The sequence below is a fragment of the Triturus cristatus genome, chromosome 4_2 (genome assembly GCF_964204655.1).
Source record: "Triturus cristatus chromosome 4_2, aTriCri1.1, whole genome shotgun sequence".
NCBI lineage: Eukaryota > Metazoa > Chordata > Amphibia > Caudata > Salamandridae > Triturus > Triturus cristatus.
Window position 1 is genome coordinate 951,443,641 of NC_140586.1, and position 17,918 is coordinate 951,461,558.

Sequence of the window (17,918 nt, forward strand, 5' to 3'; positions counted from 1 at the left end):
GACCAATAAATAATTATTGAAACCATTCCAATCATAATTCTATGTATTCTGAGAAAAGTAAGCACAAGTGACTGAGCGAAAGATACCGTATTGTTTTCCAAGATACCTGAGGAATCAGGGTTGTCATGTTCAGTGGTTTCCAGAAACTACCTACACTGCTGTTGAATACAGGGGTGTGGTAGTGGCACCATAGAGCTAGCTGGTCTAATGGCCGACTCATCCTGTGGGGGTGTCCAGAGTCTGTCTGCACACCTAGCCCTCAGTTTTGGTGTACAAAACGCGAAGGTGCCGGGAAGGGGGGGGGGGGGGGGATGGGGTCCTAAGAACTACACGACACACCGATATCCTAACTTGGATATTTCTCTTGAGCATTTATTTCTCTCCCTCATCTTCTTCCTTCACCTTGGGTAGCTTACGATGCTTCCAGTAATGCGCATCCCGTCAGTGACTGCTCGCAGCAGCTGACCCCCATACACTTTGTGTATCTTGCTGAGGGACTGCCACAAGTACAGTTCTCCACTCTGTGTGCCAACAGTGGTACAAAGTCCAGCTGTAACATACACAGCTTTCATTATTTCATTTAGAGGTTTTGCCAAGTTTGTCATTAGGTCTCAGCTCATCTGTACAGTTCTGAGCAACCTTTCTTCTGTCGTGGTAGTAGAACACCCTACTTAGGGGTATTCACAATACGCTTCAAGCGCCCCTAAGGTGGTGGTCACACTCACTAGGTCAATGAAAATGAATTTGAATAATCCTGGAAAAGGTTGCAAGACCATTCCCCCATGCACATGACAACCTATCTCAGCTGGATTCATTCTTCATGGTCCAGGGAATAGGTTCCAAGTTTGAGAGCAGAGATGGAACCCACTGATGCTCTGTTGACTCTGTGGCACAGTCGAGTCAAGCTACTACTTTGGGTGCGGGGTGCCACAGCACTGCATCAGTGAACCTATGCTACATTCTGGGTAGAGTTCTGCAGGCACACTCCCATCAAGAGGTCGAGCAAGTTAAAATCTTGAAGAGTAAAGCAGTGGAAGCTCTTAAGGATATGTGCTATGAGGCAAGGAGAGTGGAATCTCTGGGACAGAATCTCAGGAGGGCCATTATAGTATTGATTTATAAAGAGGGGAAGCTGCGAGAGCAGTGTGCCTCATACAGACCCATCACTTTGCATAAATTGGAAGTGAAGGTCTGGCAAATTTCCTGATAGAGGTCATACACGAGCTAATAGCTCCAGACCAGTCGGGCCTTAAGCCCTTGATATCCATGCGACACAACCTTAGGCGGATGTTTGGATATCTGGTGAGAAGGGATGGTCTGGGAGAGCCTGCGGTCTTGCTAGCGCTAGATGCCGAAAAGGTATTTGATTTGGTAGAGTGGCATTACCTGCCAGTCATCCTGCAGAAGACTGGGTTTTGGCCACTGTATTTGTCATGGACTCGACTTATCTACACTGGGGTAGAGCCAATGGAGAGCGGCATGGGCGTTTGAGCTGGGAAGGGGGATGAGGCAGGGCTGCCCACTCTCCTCCCTGCTGTTTGCGTTCACAGTGGAGCCTTTGGTGATCTGGGTGAGAGTGGATGCCCAAACCCATGGGATAAGGTGGGTCCTGGGCTGGGAAGATTTGATATGAATATGAGGACAATCTCCTGCTCTGACAGACCCGATCCATTCCATACCTCGAATCTTAGAGATCTTAGACATATTTGGAAGATATTCAGGGGTGTGACATTCCCAGTCATCCAATGGCACCCCCAGTGAGTTGGGAATGCTCCCTATGGTTGACGTGGGAGGGGTTTGTCTACCTGGGATTTTTGTAATGCTTGACCAGGCAGAGTTCCTAAGGCAGACTTTGAGAACGGTTCTCGAGGAGAACACTACTGAGGTGAGGTAATAGCATAAACTACCTATCTCGTTGTTAGGTAGAGCAGCCCTCAACAAGATGAATCCCTTGCCCACGTTTTTGTACAGGCCGCAGAACACACCGCACAAGGTGACTCTAGATGCAGGAATGAGATTGTTACTATGGGATGGGGCACCTCACAAATCTATCAGCACTTATCAGGTACCCGTAAGAGGGGGGTGCAGCTCTTCCAATTCTATGCTTGTACTACTGAGCAGCACAATTACTGGTGGTGAAAGCATGGGCCTTTGAGTCTCAGCAAGAACTCGCTCTACAGGCGGACAGACACTGCATGGGCTAGAGAGGTTATCTATGCCACCATCCAGTCCATTCAGGTACCCATTCCTACAGAGGTGGTTGTTAAAATCTGGAAGAAGGCCATGCAGAAGTTGGGAAGGGAAGGAAAGAGGACACTAGAAACACCTTTATAGGAGTTAGATCAGTTGGCAGATTTGCAAAAGTTGGAGGGGCAGCGGCAATGGGACATGCTGAGGATATCCAACTGGGAGACATATGGGATACCTGGTGGCTTTATTCCTGTTGGGATATGGGACAGGCTGCAGAGAGTGTCAGGCGAGATGCCGCTGGAATATAAACATTTGGCAGCCCGCTGCACCGACAGGCAATGCCACAGATTTATAGAACATTAATGTACCCCCTGGCCTGAGAGCTCTTGACTGGGCCTGGGCGGGCCCTCCATGTACTTTGCAGGCGGGGGTTCACATTTTGTTGCGCCACTGGCAAGAAGTGAAGGCAAAAGTCATAGCTATGGATAATCCAGAAAATGTTAACAGCCACCACAAGCACCCCTGGCTCAAACACACCACAGAAGTGTGTCATACTTTACTTCAAAGCTGCAGCCCCTAATGCAACCCTCGTGCAGAAACCCTACATGACAGCTGCAAGTGGGCATGGTAAAACGCTGGTGTTCCAGTCTGTCAAACAAGGACAGCAGCAGCAACAGCGACTATTCACACCGTCTGGTCTTGTAAGACAAACATGGATCGCTCGCGTGGTCCACACTTCATTGATTCTTCCCCTCAAGAGGATCAAACCTGTAAATCAGCTGCAGTCAGCATTTCCCAGACTCCTTCAACAAGCATCGATGGCTGTCAAAAGCTGATGCACTCCACATTTACCAGCTTGTTCCAAAAACATCAAAGTGTCGAGATGCAAGAGGGCTCTCGGAATGGAACCGTCCAGGACAAGCCTCCAAGTTGGACTCAGACCCAGTCTCATTGGCTGCTTGCCATTCATTAGTTTCTCTGTGAAACTGGGCGACCTCGGCTAGCCTTTCCTTGGAAACAGTTTCCACAAGGGTCATTCTAACTGCCACATTTTGTAAATCCATTCTCAAAGAGTTTGAGTCTACTATAACTGCATTTACACCCACTCTCAGTGGAGAGCAATACACCATACCTTGCAGTCTCTTAAATTACGCTGCGCCACTAAAAGCTGCACTGTTTTATTGCCCTATTCGGTATACCCAGCCAGTCACAGTGAGAGGGAAATCCAAGACCACAGTTTGACACTTTGTACACTCATACAGCAAGGTGGAACCACCACAATAGTGCAAAAAAGTGGAATGTATTTTGCCTCCAATGGAAAAATACAAGCCACTAGAATTTCCCATTGGAGGTGGGGAGAGTCTTATTCATCCTCATTCTTTCTGAAGGGGGAGGGAGGGAGGGACCGGGTACAGGGATCTCTTGGTCTACCAACAGTACTGGTGCTCCCCACCCCATTCTCCTCCGCTCTGAGCACACAAGCCCACCCAGGCTTCTCTTCCGTGTGATCATCTGCATCCCAAATGGCCGTGCCATGAGTCTTTATCTCGGTCTCCCTGCAATGGGAGCAATCACAGCCAACTGTCTCAGTTGGTCGGTCCCACAAATGCGTCTCATTTGCAGATGCTGCACCAGACGCCTCGGATCTCTGATCAGTCGTCTTTTCTTCACTGCAATACTTTCTAGGCTGTGTGAGAACCTTTGCACAGTGAGGTTCTCACCCTTCTCCGCTACCTTGCGTGTGCCACCCATGAGCAAAGAGATGCACGCAGCACTTTTGCCCCGTTTACGGTTCCTGTGACCGCCCATGTTTAACTGAGACATGTAAACGTTCCCATTTGATGGGCGCTTCTCCAAATGTAGAGAGTCTGTGGTGTAACTCTGTTGCAGTCAGGATTTCATTGTAAGGATTCAGCTGGTACAGGTGAAACCACATACAATGACCCGAGTCTATGGTGATCCAGGCTCACGTATTTTTAAAAGCACATTTTATTAATCACTATGAGCCATGAGCAGGCAACATAGATATCCCCCAGCAAAACATGGCACTGCCGGGGCTTTCCAGACAGATCACTCCTCCAGCAACTGGAGTACAGCCCATGTTCAACAAGAGGGAAATCATTCCATTATCAGTGCTTTGCTCGTCAGTGTTCTACAACAGGTGCTGCTAGAGGGCAGGCTCTGAGTGTCACTAACTCTGCAAAATATTTATTTGATAATTTATGGGATAATAATAAACACTGGCATACAACCATAAACCAATTTTTTTAATGTTAGGTGGTCTTACAGGACTACATTAATATACATTTAAATGTCTCTTAAAATGTATTTACCTTCTGGCATTAATACAAACTCCACCAAAAACTCCATGTCAGTATATCCTTTTGTATGGAATGGCTGCTGTGTCCACATATTCCTGGTAGGTGCAAGTTTTTACAAAGTTCCCACCCCTGTATTCAATGCCGCAAGTGTCCAATGTCACACGGTGCAAGAATGAAAGAGCTACACATTGTGTGCAAAGAAGCACAGACGAGGAGACAGCTTTAAAATCCCAGCACTCAACTTTGCCCCGAATCCTGGACACTAAATGGACCTTGTGTGAGCAGTGCTATTTAGGGCAACAAGAGAACAAAAAACTAGGAGCATGAACCATGTAAACTAATATTTAAAATAGGAGAAAACAATGTAGAGATGAGGAAAAGAAATGACAAAATCCACAAAGATGCCGTTTGTTTAATTACAAACCAAACACCAGTGAAAGCACCATCACTAAGGAAGAGCCAATGCCAACAACTGGAGCACATCAAATGAAACTCTGCGCTCCTGCTAGGATCAAGGAGGTCTCTCAGCATTTTATATTTGGTGTTATTTATTCACCTCTCTGATCACTCGTGCTTCCTTTCACCTCCGAGTCCTGGTCATCACCAGAGCAATCCTCTTTTTTTTTCTTTTTAAACAATTTTTATTTTCAAAAACAGTGCATCGGTATACATCAATCATCATTTCCACATTAACTTCCTCCACAGGTATAATAGATAGTTGTAAGCTACATATCAGTGAACAAATGCTTGCGAAAAACCCGGCTTCTGGCCGATAACTCACATGCCTCGGGGTACATTGCTGATGGGAAACAGTGAGTCTTAACACTGCAAATAATATGGGTCTAGGAGTCATGTAGATGCTGACCAGGGGGTAGCGGGGACACCATCTCAGTTGTCAACTGATCCAACAAAGTCTGTCTTTCACGCCTCAATTCAATCGTAGGAGAGATACAGATGTCCGCCCTATACTTGTTCCATCGTCCCCACTTATGGTCCCACTTTCTGGGGCATCCCCGACCCTTATACACCGTTTTTTCTGCGATCATTGCACCATCCATGTCTTTCGCCAAGTCACTCAATAGGGGCACCCCCTCCACTCCCCACTTCTGTGTGATGTTGCGCTTTGCGATCCTGAAGCCCATCGAGGCCCATGCCTGTTCGGCTTGAGATCGGTACGTGGCACCCCAGATGTTAAGAATGCAGAGTTGAGGAGACATCTCTACGGGCTTATCACATGTTCTCACAAGTTGCCAGGTGACCCCGTTCCAGTAACACTGAATCCGCGGACAGTCCCATAATATGTGGAAAAAGGTATAGATCTGATTACAGTGCCTAAGGCAAAGCAGATCGGGGCGCCTATCCAGTCGAAATAGGATTTTGGCGTTGAAGTAAACTCTATGGAGAATTTTTAACTGGATAAGCTGTAACCTCATGGGAATGGCTACCCCCGGGGGAGGCTAAGGCATCACGCCAATCATCATCCTCGACCGCACCCAAGTCCGCCACCCATCTTTCCTTCAATTTGTGCATCGGATCCGCGCGATTTTTAACGAGCTTCTTATATGTGAGTGAGATTGCCTTGCGGTCCATAGGGTCCAATATCAGCCGATCCTCCAGGGGGGAGGAGTCAGGGAGAGGGAGCAACGTTGGCAGGGCAGTACAAATAGCATCACTAATCTGCAAATATTGAAATGTTTCAGATTGTGCTAATTGGTATTTCGCCTGAAGATCAGTGAAGGAGGCAAGCTTCCCTCCCTCCCACCCACATGTCACCAACCCTGGTTATACCAATCATGTCCCATCTGTCGAACCCCGGGCATTGAATGAGCTGTCCCAGGATATCGGGTTCCCACAGCGGGGTTGTCTTGGTCAGGCGATTGTGCCAACCCAGTTTTCTCGTGACACCATGCCATGTCTCAACCGTATAAGCCGTAGGGCCGGTTAGCTTCAATTTGCAGGGGTTGGAGTAAAGGGCCCTGTTGTACCCGCCCAGACTCATGAGCCAGCGGTCTATGCGGAAATTAGGATCGTTGTGAGAGCCAAACACCCAATTATTGACCGCGCTCAACTGGGAAGCCTGGTAGTAGAGTCGGAGATCGGGCAGAGCTATGCCCCCGTCATTCCAGCCCATAGTGTGTTTGGCCATCGCGATGCGCGGGGTACGGTCTTCCCACAATAAGCCACGCACTACACCATCTATTTGGGAGAAGTAAGAATCTGGGCTAGGATTAGGGGTATTTTGCAAGGCATAAAGAAAACGCGGGAGAGCAAGCATCTTAAACAAGGACGCCCGACCCAGGAGAGTGAGGGGGAGAGACCGCCAATAAAGGGCGTCAAACTTGAGGCGCTGGAGAGGCCCGAGCAGGTTGTGATGAAAGAAGAGATCCACATCTGGGGTGACAAAAATGCCCAAATATCGAAAACCGTGAGCAGCCACCGGTATATCATAGCCCCTCGGGTTAGGTGGGGGATCGCCCAATAGCACATACATCTGAGTCTTGGACCAATTTATCTGATATCCGGAGTGGGCACCAAAAATGTGAAAAATATGCAGCACTCTCCGTAGAAACCATGCTGGGGAGGCCAAGTACAGGAGAACATCGTCAGCGTATAACGAGATGCGGTCCTCGTAGTCCTCCGACTAGCGGAGTCCCCTTATTTCCGGGTCTCCTCTGACCCAGACTGCCAAGGGCTCCAATACTATGGCACAAAGTAATGGGGACAGGGGACACCCTTGCCTTGTATCCCGCCGAAGAGTGAAAGTGGCCGAGCGGTGATTGTTAACCCCGACATGCACGGTGGGTTGAGTAGCAATAACTTGATCCAGCGTATCATCTTGGGTCCGAACCCTATGCGGGACAACGCAGCGAAAAGAAAGTCCCATTCTATGGTATCGAACGCCATAGTGGCGTCCAAAGATAATAGGATTGCGTCTTCTTTGATAGTATCAAGTCTACCGAGGGCCCCGTTTACCCGTCGCAGAGCAATCTTCTTGCTCTTGTTTGATGTTTGGTACAGTAGTCGGTTTGATGTCTGCCATTACTGTAAACAAATTATACATTACCAAATCTGTGCAGATAACAGGAGACTCAGAAGACAATTACTCAGCAGTGTGTGAAAGGGCCTCATAGAAAGGCCAGGACAGAGGAGGGGCAGGGCCTTTGTAAATCAATGTCAATGACCCTCAACGCGAGCTGAAAAGAATAAACCGAGTGTGGGGGATTGTATAATGCTGAAGCCTCAGTCCGGTACTAAGAGAATGATCAGACTCTATGTGCCTCTGTCATAATCTGTCAGATCTTAAAGGGACGACGGAAATGTCCAATTTCAACAGCTCTCCGATACTAAGGAGTAGAGGGGTGGACTCTCCGTCAGCTTTGGGATTAAGAGAGGACATTTTAATGTCTTTTTCAAGTGGGCCTTGTTTTCTCACCTGTAATAATATTGAGGCCTCTCTTTGTCCCACAGTCCTCATAATCTTGGTCGATGGGACAGTCATCGCACTCCTTCTTGAAGTTGGGTGAAACAGCAGGTCCTGTGTCTACAATGACTGCTGTGGAAATATGGATTTTTATGGTCAGTTATGTCCCCTATCTTGGACCCCAACGGTTTCATGTATAAATCACAAGTACATGTATGTTCCCTCCAGTTCCAGTTATGAAGACGCAAACACATGTGCGTCCACCGCCAACATGTCCTCTTTCAGATCCGCCATAAATGGGCCGGATATTCCATTCCTAAGTACGAAAGGCCACCGGCTTTATATGGTTCACTTATGCCATTTTACAGTCCAGGCAAGTAGGCCCTGATTCTGCCATCAAGCTTTTCTTGCCTTCTGCCTCTGTAAGCTTCAGTCTGAGCTCGCATCTGTATCCATGAACTTTGTCCTCATTCTCTGCGCAGCTAACGGTGCCTGACATCAGCCTGTTGCCTGCCAAAAACTGTATTTTACCTTCGAAATTATCTGCTCCGCTCCCTACCCAATGCATTCCTGTCTAGTAGTTTAAGTAAACATTCTTCCAGCTACCGAGCAAAGGGCCCGGCTTCTCTGTCTTTATGCAAGTAATTCATAGCCCTGTTACTATGGAAGATTCCTGCCCTCGCATCTAGTGTAGACACTTAGACGCTTGTACACGCACTCACAGTCAGTATAGTCAGTATAGAATAAGATTCTACTCCAAGAAGGCCCCTCTTTTGGATAACACAGTTCTTTAAACATAGGATGTTAGATATGATTTGGGATTAGGTTGACTTGACTCTCCAGACTTCTGTCGCCACATGTAGAGCTAAATGTCAAGTCCCCTTCACCCCCTAGTTGCACGTCAATCACACGTCATGCTGCTGCACGCACATTTCTGCCAAGTATTTCTGCTGACATTGCGAAATTCTTTCATGGAACCACCCTATTATGACATCATACCTGATGACGTTCTTTAGTTACGCCCAGTTACACCCACTTTTGCTACGCATGTATGTTTTATCTTTACTATCAATTGTTACGCCTCCTCCATTTGTTTCACTGTAATGCCTATTGTATAAAAATGATTACCTATCAATAAAGTACGGTCTTCACTTCCTGAACCTTCGTGGTGATGGAATCTGGAGCTCATCGATTTAAATTGATTATGGAATAAAGCCCGTTCCGAACCCCTAATACCACGGAGTCTGCCTCTTATTTTACTGAGCTATTGTTATAGATTTTCCGCATCAAATTAAGTCCCGGTAATTAAATTATTTACCACATGAATGGCGCCCGAACAGGGACACTTTCTCATCTCACGCGCCGGCGGTGCGTTGCAGTCCCGGTCTCCTGTCACAGCTGGACGGACAACAACGCGTACCCACAGGATTTCCTGTATCTCCCTCCTGCCGAGCGGGGGTAACTGAGGCTGCGATCAACACCCAGACGAGGCGGTGAGAAGTGCGAAGTATCCCGACCAGAGCCTAGCTGAGAGAGCAAGATCCGAGGTATACAGAGGCCCACCAGTTTCCGAAGTTTCCGAAGTTCCGAGTCGAGTCCAGTCCGGTTCAAGTTCAGTTCAGTTCCGAGGCCTTCCGTTCCGAGCTACCCGGTGAGTACCATTATCGGGGAGGCGTTCTGACGTGCACATAGGTTGTGCCGGTCAAGACGGGTTTGGGTACACAAATCCGGTCTGCACTGTTTCAGCAGTGTATCTGTACTGTTTAGCAGTATATCAAGTATGTCTAGTATATAATTCAGATTTACCTAGTTAGTATCGAGTATTATGCTTAGTGACTAGTTCCCTAAATGACCATCATTGTTTATTCATTAAATGTTAAATGTTAAAATGTTTTAAATACGTTCTGTATATTGTGGTGTGAATGACTGTTCACTATTGTGTTTTATGGTATTAAACGTGTTCAAAATTAGGTATCAGATCAGATCAGTTCTCAATATGCCTCTCTTTTCGAAATTAAGACAGATCACAACTAGAAAAGGGGTACTCGAAGAAGCTGTTCCCATTCCTCCTAGGGACACTCCAGGGTACTTCATGTATCATAAACATGGCCTAGACGCCATATTATTTCTTGATCTATGGGTAGACTACACCAAGGAATTACCAGAAAGTCAGAGGTGGCCCGCAGCTGGGACCTGGGATGCAGATTGCATTTTGAAAGTAGAAGAAGAATTATGGAAAAGGAAAGCTAGACAATCACAGAAAGACGCCATTGAATTATGGCGTAAAGAATCGTATAGACGTACAGAAAAAGCACGTAGACAGGAAGAGAAGAGTAAGGAGAATTCAAATAAAGTTCGAGAAAGTGTATTAATTGAAGAAGGTACTCGAGTAAAGTCAGAACAAACAGACAGACAAAGAAATGCCCTTGTGAATGGTATGTATCCTCTTCTGGCCGAAGGATTACCTAAGGCTACTCCGGAAATACCAAAAGACTTGCCACCCCCATTGTTTCCGATAAAAGCACATCCCAAAGGGCATCCCAGATCCGCAGAAGATGTTTTTCTTTCCTCTTATTTAGACGACGCAGCTCCCGAGTATGCTAATGCTGCGCCACATAGACCGTCTGCCGAGGGGGTTCAACGCCAAGACCCTACTTCGTCTGTGCCTCTACAACAGCACACCCCGACACAAGTTCCGGCAAGCACATCTGTTTCTACATCCGCATCCACACCTATGGTTGCTATATCTCGTTCAACGAATCCTTTCACATCCAGCACCCCAGGTGGTGCTACCGGAGGTACATCAAGCATTTTTTCTACGCCACCCAGAACAAATAAACTTTACTTTCAAGAAATAGCCCACCAACGTACGCCCAAACTAGTAACTCCCAACACGCTCAAGGAACTTCTAATAGACTGTAGATATGACCCTGTGCCCGGAAAAGGGGACGAAATGATGCTGGCATCATTACGTATCCGACGAGCTGCAATATATTTAGGGAAGCTACCAGGAATGACTGCACATTTAGAAAATATATATCATTTTGTTCAGTCAGGGCGAGACCCTGAGAGTATTACCAGAGCCATGGAGTACCAAAAGGTGGAAATACAGGGGGAACTGTTACGTTTCCTCATAAACTGTGCGATCAGAAATCAAGATCAACCAGGGGTAAATCCGGAAGAAATGCAGATTCTTACCACATGGGGTAAGAATATATCAGAGGGGAGACATGATAAACGATCATGCATAGTAGCTATGAGCCGAAAGATCCGCAAAGATATAGAACGAATACACGAGGAAAGATTAGCAGTAGACGAACCAGAACAAACCGAGGACGAGGAAGAATTAGAACTACCCACAGGACAGTTAGAAACTATGGCCTATGTAGGTAGAGGAAGATCTTGTAATGATACTAGATGCTTTACTGATCCGACATGTCCGATACGTTCAGATAATAACAGAAAATTCCAAACTCCTATAATAAATATAAGGTCCCCCGAACATTCGTTCCAAGCCGCTGACAAATTACTCCGAGAACGAAGGGGTTATCATATACTCGATTCTATGGACGAACAAGAATTAGCCAGGTCAGCCGTTCACTGGGTTGATAGTCCTGGAAAATATGGTGATGATACACTAGCACATACGTTTTTGAACCTCGCCCCAGATGAACAGCGTTTAGCTGGTATCTACATGATTCAACAACTCCTTATATTATATAAAAGCCAACACTCCGATCCTGGCCCCTTACCTGATATATTGACTGAATTACTCACGAATAAATGGAAAGGGTCCGGTACTAAGTTAATTAGAGAAATACTAGAATCTAGAAGGCAGTACATTCTTTTTGTATGTCCTGAACATGTCTCATTGCCCATCAAGGAAAGAACGACGTATTACATGGATAGACAGAATCCCTTACGCGAAGTGCACCCGATAAAGGGTGATGACAATGAGTTTAAACGTGTGTTTGTATACATACCCATATCCAAAATAGAACTATTAGAAATGAAGAAAGTGGTACCCAGTCATGACAAAGACCCAGCGGGTTTCCACCGTGAAATTAAAGATATGTTACTCATGGGAGAATATACCTACCCCGACATTATGACAATATTGAAGGTATTAATGCCTGCGGGCATTTACGAAAAACTCAAGGAAAAGGATTGGGAGGTGGGAGACCAGAAGATAGATTGGACGGCATTAGAAAATGAAGAAAAAGCTCGAGGTCCAGGTTCAGGGCTCGGGGACAAGATCAAAGCGCTACCAGGTTTACTAGTACAGGTACTGCCACGTTTATTAACTACGAAAAAGGAAGACTGGGGTGCAATATCAGCCTGTAAACAAAAATCAGATGAAGACACTAGTGATTTTTATTCCAGATTTGAGAAATGTTTTGGTATAAATAGTGGAATAAAAGCAAGTAGCGAGTCGTATCCACATCTGTTTGTGACAAAGTTAGTTGAAAATGCCTTGCCCCAAGTTAAGAATAGAGTATTGAAGTTCGAGAGTACCTGGCAAGGTAACACTCCGTCACAAATGTTACAAATGCTACAGTACCATCACAATAGAATTAGAGAAGAACAAGAACATGAACATAGACGCATGAAAGACACGAAAATGAAAATGCTAGTTTCCCAGACAGTGCCAGTTGACGGTCATAAGAAGGGTATAACACAGTCCAGTGTTTCAATAGGTCCTGTTAAAGGGACGTGCAACTATTGTAAACAGCCAGGTCATTATGTACACGATTGTCCAGTTTTAAAACATAATATTGCCATAGGTAACGCAAAAGAAAGACCACGACCAATTAGACAGGATCAGAACCAACAAGGAGCTCCGCAGCATGCACAGTCCATGCCAGCTCCGCAACAGTCTATGCCAGTTCCACCACCGCAGCCTATTGCTGCCACACAAACAACGACCCGACAGATGTATCAGACCGCACAGTATGACTATCCTGATTATCAACGATACTCATGAAACAGCTTACCCCTTATTGAGGTCCCTGTAGACCAAGAAGGACCTTATGTACACAGTGAACTGTTAGGTCAAGATAGAAAATTCTTACTTGATACAGGGGCAAGTCGAACAACAATAAAACGTAGTGAAGTTCCAGGGGCACCCCTCTCAGGCACACAGAATATTTCCCTTGGCTTTTCAGGAAAACCTATCATTAACGAAGTAACACAGCCTCTTCCACTTACGATCGGTCCCTTGACACGAACTACAGATTTATTACTTACTAAATCATGTCCAGAAAACTTGTTAGGCATAAAAACTTTGAAAGCTCTAGGAGCTATTATATGTTGTTCTCCGGAAGGAGTAAGATTATTTTTACGTGATTTCAAAGGGCACTACGTGTCCCGAGACATGGATCACCGACTACAGACTTTACCGACACATTTATGGGCACAAGGCCCTACAGATGTTGGTTGCATGAACATTACACCATATCGAGTCACACTAAAGGCAGGAGTGGTACTTCCACGAATGCGACAATACAAGTTACCACCAGATGCTGTAGTGGCTTTACTACAAATCATTGACGAGCTTATTACCCAAGGAGTGGTTGTGGAAACTGACTCCAATGTATGTAATTCACCGATAATTCCGATTCTTAAACGAACCGATCCAACAGCCCCGCCAGTATATCGATTGGTTATTGATCTGCGCGAATTAAATAAATGCATAGTACCACAATACCCCGTAGTCCCAGACATTTCTTCATTACTGACAGCCATTGATTCCGAAGCAACATTCTTTACTGTAATTGATCTCAAAAATGCCTTTTTCAGCGTCCCAATAGATCCGGAAAGCCAATACTTGTTCGGATTTAGTTTAAATGGACGAAGCTTTAAATTCACACGCGCACCTCAAGGATTTACAGAAAGCCCCAGCATTTATAGCCAAGCACTGAAACGAGAACTCGACAGTATCCACATGCCAGTCAACACTGCCCTGCTTCAATATGTCGATGATCTGCTGATCACCGCTAGAAGCGAACCTGAATGTGAGAAAGCCTCACTGACGGTATTACAATTTTTGGCCGAAAAGGGGCACAAGGTGTCCCCTTCTAAGCTGCAATTCTGTGTCCAGCGAGTTGTTTACCTTGGTCACTCGCTGTCCAAGGAGGGAAGGCAGCTTACATCAGATCGCATCCAGCTAATTGCTAATATGCCAATACCCAAGACACAAAAGGAGGTGCGGGCTTTCATAGGCCTCACTTCATATTGTAGGCAGTGGATCCCTCAGTATGCATTTCTAGCAAAACCCCTCATTCAATTGACAACACAGGAGGCAGCCACATCGACTGTTCTCCCTTGGACTCAGGAACATACACAAGCTTTTGAAAGCCTAAAGAAAGCCTTATGCCAAGCACCTGTTTTAGCAACACCATGTTACAATAAACAGTTTACACTCTTCGTTACAGAACGCGAAGGTACTGCCTTGTCAGTACTCACACAGGAACAAGCAGGATCACACAAACCATGTGCTTATTTTTCTAGTACATTAGATCCCGTAGCTCAGGCTTTGCCTGCGTGCCTGAAATCAGTGGCAGCAACAGCTTTAGCAATCAGACAAAGCGATGCCATAGTATTAGGACATCCATTGACAGTACAAGTACCACATGCAGTGGAGGTTCTCTTGAACCGCACACAAACACAACACTTGACTATAGCACGACTTACTGGTTACGAATTAACATTGTTTCAGCCACATATAGAAATCAGACGTTGTAGTACATTGAATCCTGCCACACTGTTACCTATAAATGGAACAGACCCACTTGCACATGATTGTATTGAAGTTATCACTATCACGACGAAACCCAGACAAGACTTGACAGACGTCCCATTGTCAGACCCAGACCTGACGTTGTATGTAGATGGTTCATGTATGAGAACAGGTACAGGAGAGCTAGTGGCCGCTTACGCAGTCACAACAGACACTGAAATCATTGAAACAAATTGCATAAATACCTTGTCCGCTCAAGCAGCAGAGCTCATCGCTCTGACACAAGCCTGTATTCAAGCCGTAAATAAAAAAGTCAACATATACACTGATTCACGTTATGCATTCGGAGTTGTACATGACTTCGGAGTGCTGTGGCGAGAGAGAGGTTATTTAACTTCTCACGGTGCCCACATTCAGCACGGACCCCTTATTCATGCCTTATTAGATGCAATACATTTACCCACTGCAATATCAATTATGAAATGTAAAGCTCATACGAAAGTTACTGATATCATTTCTCAAGGCAATGATCTAGCTGACAGAACAGCTAAACAGACTGCTCAAACTCAAACATCCGACATGACAAAGACAATAGTCCCGACACCAACACATTGCATGACGGTTAAGGATCCCGCTCTTGACGTAATTGACATACAGACACATGCTACTCCAGACGAAATAAAGAAATGGACTGAATTAGGAGGGATCCAAACGGATCAAGGATGGATGACGAAGGAAAAATCTGTGTGGTTCCTTTGTGGAAATGTGGATTTTCCTGATCAGTTATGTCCCCTATCTTGGACCCCAACGGTTCTATATGCATGTTACAAATACATGTATGTTCCCTCCAGTTCCAGTTTCTAAGACGCAAACATATGTGTGTCTACCGTCGACATGTTCTCTGTCAGATCCGCCATCAATGGGCTGGATATTCGATTCCTAAGTATGAAAGGCCACTGACTTTATATGGCTAAGTTACTCCATTTTTACAGTTCAGGCAAGTAGGCCCGATTCTGTCCTCAAAGCCTTTCCCTGCTCTCTGTCTCTGACAGCTTCAGCTTGAGATCGCATCTGTATCCATGAACTTTGTCCTACTCCCTGTGCAGCTAACGGTGCCTGCCTCGGCCAGTTTTCGCCTGCCTGCCAAGAAGCTGTATTTCACCTTCGAATTATCTATTTTGCTCTCCAGCCGATGCATTCCTGTCTAGTGATTTAGGTAAACATTTCCTTTAGCTCACAAGCAAAGGACTCAGCCTTTCCGTCCTCCTGCAAGTGATTCATAGCCCTGCTGCCATGGAAAGTTTTCTGCCCCTCGCATCTCATATAGACACTTAGACGTTTGTGCACGCACACAGTCAGTATAGACTAGATTCTGTCCGAGAGTCCTTCCTTGTGGATAACATAGTTCTTTAAACATAGGATGTTAGATATGATTTGGGATTAGGTTGACTTGACCCCCCAGACTTCTTGTCTCCACATGTAGAGCTAAATGTCAAGTCCCCTTCACCCCCTAGTTGCACGTCACTCACACGTCATGCTGCTGCGCGCGCATCTATGTCAAGTATTATCTTATAGATCCACCTATGTCTGATAATCCTAACCAATCATGTTTCTTTTATTCCTTATTACGCCTAGTTTCGATTACGCACCTGTTATGTCACTTTTCTTATCAAATGTTACGCCTTCTACATTCGTTTCATTGTAATGTACTTATTATAAAAATGCATGTCTGTCAATAAAGTATTGTACTTCACTTCCTGAACCCTCGTGGTGACGGAACCTGAAGGCCGCGACTCGAGTCGGCCATTTTTGATGGAATAAAGCCCATTTAGAAAACCTCTTATACCACGGATTCTGCCTCTTGTTATTTTGAGCTATTTTACTTTATTTTAAGATTCCGTATGAAATTCAGTCCGGTAAAGAAGATTTTATTTACCACATAATGGCGCCCGAACAGGGACACTTTCTCATCTCACGCGCCGGCGGTGCGTTGCAGGCCCGGTCTCCTGCCACAGCTGGACGGACCATAAACGCGTACCAGCAGGATTTCCTGTAAGCTCCCTCCGGTCAAACGGGGGCGACTGAGGCTGCGATCAACCCAGACGAGGCGGTGAGAAGTGCGAAGTATCCCGACCAGAGCCTAGCTGAGAGAGCAAGATCCGAGGTATACAGAGGCCCACCAGGTTTCTCGAAATCCCGATGTCCAGAGGGTCCGCTGTCCGCAGTCATCGAGTCCTGTCTATTCCCTGAGGCCTTCCGTTTCAAGGAGCTACTCGGTGAGTACCATCGCCGGGGAGGCGTGTTGACGCGCACATAGGTTGTGCCGGTCAAGACGGATTTGGGTACACAAATCCGGTCTGCACTGTTTAGCAGTGTATATGTACTGTTTAGCAGTATATCAAGTATTCCGAAGTATGCAGTTATTGTCAAGAATTCAGCGTGGTGATTAGTTAGGCAGACTGTCATCATTGTCGCTCATTGTTAAATGTTTAATGTTTAATGTTTTCAGAAAATGTCTTGCATATTGTGGTATGAATGATTGTTCATTGTTCACTGTTCATTATTGTGTTTTTCGTATTAAGTGAATTCAAGAGTAAGTATCAGATCAGTTGTCAATATGCCGCTCTTCTCGAAGTTAAGACAGATTACTACCAGAAAAGGGGTGCTTGAAGAAGCAGTTCCTATTCCTCCTAGGGACACTCCAGGGCATTTTATGTACCATAAGCATGGCTTAGATGCCATATTGTTTCTTGATCTATGGGTAGATTATACCAAGGGATTGCCGGAAAGTCAAAGGTGGCCCGCAGCGGGAACCTGGGATGCAGAGTGCATCATGAAAGTGGAGGAAGAGTTATGGAAAAGAAAGGTCAGACAATCACAGAAAGACGCTGTTGAGTTATGGCGTAAAGAATCTCATAGACGAACAGAAAAAGCACGTAGACAAGAAGAGAGGAGTAAAGAAAGTTCAAATAAAGTTCAAGAAAATCTATTAATTGAGGAAGGTATCCGAGTGAAATCAGAACAAGTAAATAGACAAAGAAATACTCTTATGAATGGTATGTATCCCCTTCTAGCCGAAGGACTACCTAAGGCTGTTACAGAGATGCCAAAAGACTTGCCACCCCCATTATTTCCAATTAGGGTACATCAAAAAGGGCATCCCAGAACCGCAGAAGATGTTTTTCTTTCCTCATATCTAGATGACGCAGCTCCCGAGTATGCTAACGCCGCACCACATAGACCGTCT

The 17,918-nt window shown here is 45.7% G+C and overlaps 1 protein-coding gene across 9 annotated transcripts in view; it reads right to left on the bottom strand.

Annotated features, from left to right (window-relative positions):
• The window catches only part of LOC146839074 (uncharacterized), a 100,016-nt gene that overhangs the window by 6,698 nt on the left and 75,400 nt on the right, over positions 1-17,918 (bottom strand). The window contains exon 1 of one of the 9 annotated variants that reach the window (XM_085603089.1): positions 7,945-7,966. The exons of the other annotated variants lie outside the window; for them this stretch is intronic. The gene's annotated coding sequence lies outside the window, so the exon portion shown is untranslated. Of the gene's footprint in view, positions 1-7,944; positions 7,967-17,918 lie in introns of those variants that run through there. 9 annotated transcript variants of the gene reach the window in all.